The sequence below is a fragment of the Falco biarmicus genome, chromosome 14, assembly GCF_023638135.1.
Source record: "Falco biarmicus isolate bFalBia1 chromosome 14, bFalBia1.pri, whole genome shotgun sequence".
Lineage (NCBI taxonomy): Eukaryota > Metazoa > Chordata > Aves > Falconiformes > Falconidae > Falco > Falco biarmicus.
The window spans coordinates 4053627-4062513 of NC_079301.1; positions in this window are offsets into that span (position 1 = coordinate 4053627).

Below are 8887 nucleotides of genomic sequence, written 5' to 3' on the forward strand. Positions count from 1 at the left end.
GCTTTTTGCTTCTCTGTCATAGAAATATATTAAACTTGAAGAGTTAAATGTCAGAGCCAACAGTAGAAACTGCTGGAGGCTGATAGAGCCCATAGATTGATGAACGCTGAGAAGACTACTTTTGTTTTTAACACACACACACCCCACACCCCTCAATATTACATACCAAGTAATGAGATAAGGGGCAATGCTTTTCTAAAACTAACCTAACTTGTAACAAAGAGAGCTGTTCAGAGATACTGCAACCCATGAGCTGACTAAGTGCTTACAGTTAAAATCCCATTTCTTTCCCTCGCTCTCTCTTTATATAAGGTGGGTACTCCCCATCAGTTTTCGTGCAAACTGTACTTTTTTTTTCTGTCAATTTATTTTGTTTTGCACTGCATAATATGACAGAAGAAGGGATTAACAGAGTCTTCATTTGCCTGTGGCTGGCTTGGTGATATTAATATTGGTGATTTTCAAACCAGTTTTTTGCTTGTGTGGGTAGAAGAATATTTTCTCCCTGTATAACACTACCTCTGTTCTGATAGTGACAATGTACTTGATGTTTATTTCATGTATCTAATTTTTCCCTGACTTTCATCTAGCCAGATTGGTAGTGGTCCTTCCAAGTTTCCATAGGCTTTGGCCTCATCTGCTCGTGTAAGACACTATCAGGTGTTACTCTGCAGATGTCTTCATTCTTGCTCCAGTGCTGTCCTGAGTTTGTATTTATTTCATATATAATGCCATCTGCAACTTGGCAAAGTGCCTTTGCCTCTCCTTTGTCTTCCTCTTCCCCAGCTGTGGACAGACCTCATTACCAGCGCACAGCAGCATGGCTCTGCCCCTGCGGCAACACGCTCTGTGATTCCGATGATCTTTTAACAGAGCCTTGCACCACTGAACTCCCTACAAAGCACATCCTGGGCTGGGCAAGCTAGTGACCCCTTTGCTAGAGAATATTATTAATTATTACATCCTTTGTAAGTATTATATGAAACTATAACACCTAATTATTTGGAAACCTAATTCAGTAACCTAATGCTGTAAGGAACCATATTTTCTATTGTTTTTCATTAGCCAGTGGTTGCAGCTATGTGTTTTAACTGCAGGCTCAACCTGCAAAGAATGCACAAGTAGACATCTGTGCAAATTCACATTTGGCTACTGAACCACTCACATGTTTTACAGTACAGTGGGATCCATTCCTTAAGTTTATGCATGAAGAATCCCTGGAAAATCGTGCCCTCGATTTCCAAATTTATTTTCTGCTTGGTTTTTTTCCAGGTAGCTAATTCAAGTTATGGCTAATTTTTGATAAAGATGGCTGTGCATGGTTTTTGTAAAAAAGTGAATGATAGGTTCAGGAGGTCTTGCTGGGCAGTTAAAAATTCTGTGATTATAACATCCAAGATATATCACTTGTTAGCTTTTTTGCCCTTTATATGATTTACAGGTGGGTTTTCTTCCCCTTCAGCTAGATACAATCCCTGGTTCACATAAGCTTTTCAGGTAAGTTTCTCCTTTTACCAGCACAGTTCAACATCTTTGAAGGTGGCATACTGGTTATTACCCATTTCCCTTTGTACAACAGATCTTGTGTAGTAGAGGATCTCTATTCTGGCTAAAACAGAAAGATTAAAATTTTGGGGCTAGAGACATCCTAAATAGTAACCAAGAGTCTTTGTGCAGCCAATTAGTTTTAGAGTACTCCATGATTAATACTATCTTTTTGAATATAATATGCATTTTATAATGTGGGATTATAAAGTGAATGTTAGAGAATATTAATTTTTGTAAAATACTACTTTTTAAAAAATACAATACCACCTTTAAAGAAAAAATAGTCTTTAACATATGTATTAGAAGCTTGTGTTTTAATCTAATTAAGAATTTTATTAGCATATAAAGTTTAACAACATCAAATTGAATGTATAAAATGCTATGAAGGCATAGAAGTATTTTTTTAAAAAAATACATTTCTAACAAATTATGCAGAAGCCCTCTGTTTAAAGGTGAAATACAATGTGGGTACACCATTTATTGGCATTTCCTTTTGTTGCTGTTGCTAAAACCATTATATTTTATTATGGTTTTCATTTCCCTGCACGACATTTTTAGTTTTACCATAGACTGTTTTTTAGTTGTTTCTAAGTGATAATGAAAAAATAAAATGGGGAGTAATTATCTGTATGGCAGAACAGTACTGGGAGATTTTACTCATCAATTCTTCACAAAACAAATACAACTCAATGGTGTGACACCAGATAAAAGGGAAAGCTTTTCTGGGATATGTTATCCCACAGGGATGTTAGAATTAGGACACAAGAGGTAGTTACTCTGCTAAACACAATGCTACTAGTAGATCCAGAATACCCTACCCAGTCTTGAAAAACAGATTGTAGGAAAGATATTGGTTAGTGGAAAAAAGCTGGAGAAGAGCAGAAAGGGTAATAAGAATTTTAGAAAATACAGCTAGAGAAAAATACAGGATTTCCTTATGTGGGAAGAAAAAGACACCAAGGATCAGATGCAAGATGTGATAACCTGTCATCCATAATAAGAAAGCTGAGGAGCTTTTCATTAGTTCTGAACAGCAGGCCAAAAACAGCCGTAGCAATTGTAGAATAAATGTGACTAGTGCTTTGCTTTAGAAGAGCATTGTACTCCTTTCTGCAGTTTACATATTTAATTAAGCTCGTTTGGGGATGAAGTTAAGCATCAGAAATGAGGATGAAATTGAAACTAAATGTGACTTTGATCTACACTAAAATCTGAACTTATATTTATAATACACTCTGCTGGTAATCTTGCACTACTATATGTTTCTGTGCTATTGCCGTGATATATAAACATTCAGGTACCTGAAGAATATGCTTTAAATTCATGTTTATATTAATTTGCCTACCCTCTGGTGTTTAATAATGCAGCAACCCTTGCTTAGCATTAGTAAAATAATTTAAGTAAGTATTTTGCAATGCTCCATGAAGTGCATTAAAGCAATAATACATTCTAAGTATATAAAAAAAGGAAACCAATAATACGGTGATACAGCTAAAAGCTCCTTTAAATGAATGTAGAAGTAGCAGACATCATAAATGGCTTGCTTTAATGTTTTTAAATTAAAGTTCCACCAGCTGATAGGTTTGAAAACTACCCTTCTCTGAAAAACAAATGATCATGACTGAATCCAGTAAAAACACACAACTGCATATTGATGCATATTCATGATGATATATTCATGATAATTCATGATGATAATTTGGTGATTTTCTTTATCAAATATACAAATGAACTGATGTAGCAGGTTACATGCATATTAAACCAGTGTTTAGTAACAGTACGGCCATTTGTCATAATGCTGGATATGGAAAACAGTTTTGCCATCAAAACCCATGACAACCTGATTTCATTATCACTGCTGCTGTGGATTTAAATGAATCTGGTGGTACAATTAGAGGTTTCCTATGTCTAAGTTTTTATATTTAGGAGAAAGGACATTTCAAATCAGACAATGGTACAGTCCAAGGCTAGGCCTGGTAGCCTTGAATCTCAAAGAATATGTAGGATCCTAACTTGATTTCAGGTTGTCAGGGGGTGGTGTAGAAGTGACATCTTTCCTTCTGCACAAGCCAGTCTCAATGATTTGAAAGGAGATAAAATTAGACCTGGATCATCAAACCACCTGAAATCAAGTGAAATTTCTATTAGCATTGCCAGTTTCTAATGCATTTCCATACATTAAACATTCACTATGAAACAAACTGCACTGTTCAGCCAGAAAATTGGTGGATTCATTATTCTTTCCAGTTATAAAATCCCAATTAATAAGCAGTGACCATTTTTTTTTTCCTGTACTGTATTCAGTAACACTCTTGTCTCAGCACCAGGGCTTAAAATGAAACAAAGTGCAGCAGCCACTGTATGTATGAGACACAGCGACACCTTTATGTTTTCTGTGGCCTGTTGGAACTGCCTTCTTTCTTATTAACACACATCTACATTATGTGAGCACATGTGCTTTGTAATCTACAATTCAAATATGAATAAGGCATTACTATATAACGCTGTTTGTGTTTTACAAAGAAACTACATATAGCATTACACAGAGAAGCCCGTAAGAACTGTGAGAATGTATTAAGGGAAAGAAAAAACTGGAATAGGAAGTTGGCACAGAAAAAAGAAAGGACAAAAGTGGAAATAGTTTAAGTGAAGAATAGAATGGAGGAGGTAATGAAAGGAATAACTGAGAAAGTGGATCACCTAGCATGCAACAGGTTAAGAAAGAAGGAAATGAGAACAGCATGCAGCAGAGAGCATTAAGGTATGTAAAATACTGGGAAGTAATGTAAGAGCCAGAGAAAGCTGACCCCTTTTCCCAGAAGATGCATAGTGAGAATACACATTTTAACCCCCCGAAATTATTTCAGTGGAAGAATTTTCATTTTCTACTTTTAATCTACAGACATGTTCTCCTTCAAAAATGGTTCACTGATAATGGGAGAGGGGACTCCACGAGAACCACCGCAATACTTCAGTAACACAGGATGCCATAACCACGTATGAATGTAAAACTGCAAATGGTCACTGACACATACAGTTATTTGAGGTACACTTAAAGATAGATTAGATAAAGATATGAAAAGGAATTTTTATAAGGTCAACTTATCTTTTCTACCATCTTAAAAGAAAACCTTGTCTCTGTACTCAAAGTATGAAAGAAGTATGTCTTTTATAATGCTGAGCACTAACTTCATAGGCAGTCCAATCATATACTAACAAAACTACAAAGTACAAAGAAAGGAAGTCAGCGGTAAAAAAAAAAAAGAAACTTTCTGTGCTAATGACAGCCAGCTAAAGATTTGGATCGTATTGCTGCTGGGTATTGATTTTTCAATTGTTTGTCAACAAATCTGTTGAGCCTTTAACTTTTTTTTTCTATGTAGAAAGTGTATAAAATATGGGAGTTTCCTAAGTAAGAATCTGAATAAACAATTAAAAATATTGGCAAACAGATTTAACACTACCACATAGAATGGTTCTTATCTCTTGCCAAAAGATGGAGTGCCATACAGGAATAATACTCCCTCAAAGTTATCTCACCACATTGGTATTTTCCTTTTGGAAAGAAATAACCAGTCCTACAATAAGTTTACTTTCTGAAGTACAATGACATGGATGTTTTCATTTTAGAAACGTTCATTTTGCAAGGGGGGTAAATCTTGAGACCACTGTCAGAGAAATAAATTCTTTATATACGTTCTTGTTAAATATTAGCATGATCTGCAAATGCAAACGGGAAGAAAGGTGGTATTATTCTAGGATGTTGATACATAAGCTTTCCAGATTTGAATTCAATCACATAGGTACAGAGGATTATGAAACATTTGTCCTGAGTATTTGACAGGAATTATGTAGCAAGGACTGGGTTGTACTACTTTTGCCTCAAATGGATACATTCACCAATGTATGCATCGCACCACCATAACCCCTGCCAACTCTCTTAGATTTCCAGTTAAAAGGAGCCTTGCATGATTTTCTTAAGTAGCACAGGAACCTACTTCAAATTGTGCTGTTCCACATCTCATATTCTGCTTATACAAGTATCATATTATTTTTATGATGAGCAACCAAGAGATAATAATTTAAGCATTTTTTACAATTACTGCTGTCAGAATTTTGACGAGACTATTCCTGTGAAATAGCTGCTGTTATATGACTATGAAGCAGGCTATTTATCTAGAAAAATAGCAAATAAACTATCACTTTAAGCTGTTTTAGTGTTAGCTAAGCTTGAAGCATATTTTATTTGTATCATAGTTTAATGCTGGATTAACTAGAGACACATCCTATTTCTTATATCCTGTTCTCCCTAATTATAAGTGCCTTCTATTTAATTACAGAAAGAGTGTAAATGACATCATCTTGCATTATATCAGATACAATAAATTCTGCCTTGCGTTTCAGAGTGTTATCTAACCAACTAGTAGAGAGTTGGTTAGATGTTCCAACTCAAGCAACCTAAGTTCCCCAACTCCCTTCCTGTTTCTTTGGCTAAACCACAGAGTTACTGTTTCCTATCAAAGTGTAATTTTAGTTACTCAATAATAATAATGAATTTATTCACATTACCAAAAAACTACAGGAACATGAAGCAAAAAAGGTACAAGGCTTTTGTTCCACCAAATCCACTCAATCCCCCTCCACAACATTCAAACGACATCCACCCTCACCACAAAATAAACCAAAAAAGCCCCAGAAAGCTTTGTTCACTTGATATTTTCAATTAAAAATAGGTTTCTTTTCAGGAAGTTCAGTGAGTTGGTATTAACTCCTAAAGTGTTACTGTAATGCCCCCAGAATTATCTTCATCCAGATGCCTGGACAAATGTCCCTTGCAGAATTAGTATTTTTGTATGATATAATATTGCTAGATGGCTTATTATGAATATTTTTCATTGAAACTTTTATGTGACTATTAGGTTACTACTCAAATGTTAATTTTAGGAAACATGCAACACAAAATTTAAGCACATAAGTCATGTAAACACAAGAGAAAAGTTTATTTTTATGTCTTAGAGTGAGATCTCAATGCCAGTACTTGCATTCAAAGCTAAAACTTTCTACTAGTTAAAATTAAGAATGAGAATTTGGTCTAGGTTTGTAACAAAGCAACAAAATCAAATTACTACTCTAAAAAGAGAAGAAACAGGAACATTTTTCAACTCTTCAGCCTACAGATACAAGCTTTGCGAGGCTAACAAGAATCCTTTGCCAAAATAGTTTATTTTATTTAAAATAGCTTATTTGAATTCTCTTGAGAATGTTTAAGAACACTTTCTGGAGCAAGCAGTAGTCACTAATTCTGACAGAAAACTTACACCAATCATTGAGCAAAGTGTCTGAAAACAGAGCGAAGAAGGACCCATCAAGTCACTGCAAGTGTATACCTCCAGGAAAGAAATTGAGATAGTCACCTTCACACAAAATAAGTAAAAAACAAAAACAAACAAAAAAACCCCCACCCAACTAAAAAACTTTTGTGTATAAAGAGATCAGAAAGGGACAATAAATCAAATCAGTATACTTCAAAAAAGTTGAAGTCATCTCTAAGTGAAGAAAATGGAAAAACAACCCTCTAGCATATTAAATGGAAGCAGGGAACACAATGAAGATCTATCAGAGTTCTGGTAGAAGAGGTACAGAGCAAATTCAGCAGAATTTTGAAGAGTAATCTCTAACTCTGAATAGTATTTTACCCAGGATTTCTAAAAGAATTCAAGCATAAAACAGTTGAATTATTCACTGCAATTTAACTCAAACCTGTCTCAATAACAGACAAAGATACTTCAGTGCCAGGGGCAAATATGACACAAATTTCCCACACAGACAACTGTGGCAGACGTCTGGAAAATTACAGCAAAGAAGCCTGGCTTTCTTATCATGCAAACTAGCAGAATTTGTAATAAATCCCCCATGTATTAGAAGATACCTGAATAAATAAGATATCTCTAATGAGTCATCACAGGTTTTGTTAAGAAAAGTTCTGCTTTCTTTGAAAAAGTCAGCATGTATGCAGATAAAAAAATTGACTGATATCCCACACTCTGAAAGACCTTGTCCAGAAATGTCTCTAATACTTGGAAATATCGATAGCTGTCAGCAGTTATTGAAAATTATGGCTTTGGGGAAAATAGGTCTTTTGAGTAGAGAAAGACGGATGTTTTACAAAAAATACTACTTTAAAATTAAAAAGCCACATGCCAATACATGAAACACAGAGGCAGTTGCATTCTTAACACAATATTGCTTTCATCCACTAAACAGCAAAAATAATTTGTGTAGTGTCCCAAAATGTTAAAGAATGGCAATACATAAAAAATAAAAAAAGAGTAGGTAGCTGATCATTGCCTTGAACGCAGAATAATTGTATTTTGTAAGTCTGATTTTGGTTCTTATCAGCTCTTTAGAAAAACAGATCTTACATACATGTGCATATATAGATATGTATATAATATACATGCACTGCATTATTTTCACATATAATCACGAGAGATAAAAAAGGAATCTGCTTCAACCCAGCATTTCTTTATATACATATATGACAACGTATATGTATTTCTGTATATTGTTTTATTTTAGATTTGATAATTTCTGCATAAATTGCAACCTCATGCCGATTTCTTCATAAATCATAACTCCAACCCCAGCAAGCTACAGAGTGTTTTTAAACAAAATCAAGCTGCTCTGAGTCAAAAAACAGCACCTAAAGGAAACCAAAAAGATCTTGCAATCATTTAAAAACAGTAAGGAAACCTGAAAACTAGTTTAAGGTCAAGTCCCAGAACTTAGGCATAGACATCTTTAACAGTGACAATTTTTACAAAAGTAGTTTCTGCACCCGTTAGGGTCAGATCCTCCTTTCCTCACTTACCATGTGTCTAGAGCCAGGATCAGTTCCTTTCCTCGGTCCTGTTGGCTTTGGCGGCTTCATTTTCCAGACAAGCCAGTTCACTGGCACCCATGAGCATAATCAGCTCTGGATCCCGCTCTCCACATGGCAGACTATTGTTTGCAAAGCCATTTAAAAAAACCCAAGTGCCCATAGCGAGGTGCATCAGAATCATGCTAAATGCAGCAAACGCTTCTCTCCAACGCCATCAGTTGCTTTGCTGACAAGTTTACAGTTGCTGTATGTAAACTCTTCTTGCTCTTCAGTAATTGCTATTACTGACAAATAGGGCCTACAGTTTGATTTGTGAAGGCCTTTATATTTTTTTGCTAATAACTGAGTAAGACCATCAAAACATGGCACATAACCAAAGGGAGACTGTTCTGCTGGTCTGAAAGCCCTTGAGAGTTTCCTTGCAAGCAGACTGCTTCTCGGGTTTGCCACACTTAT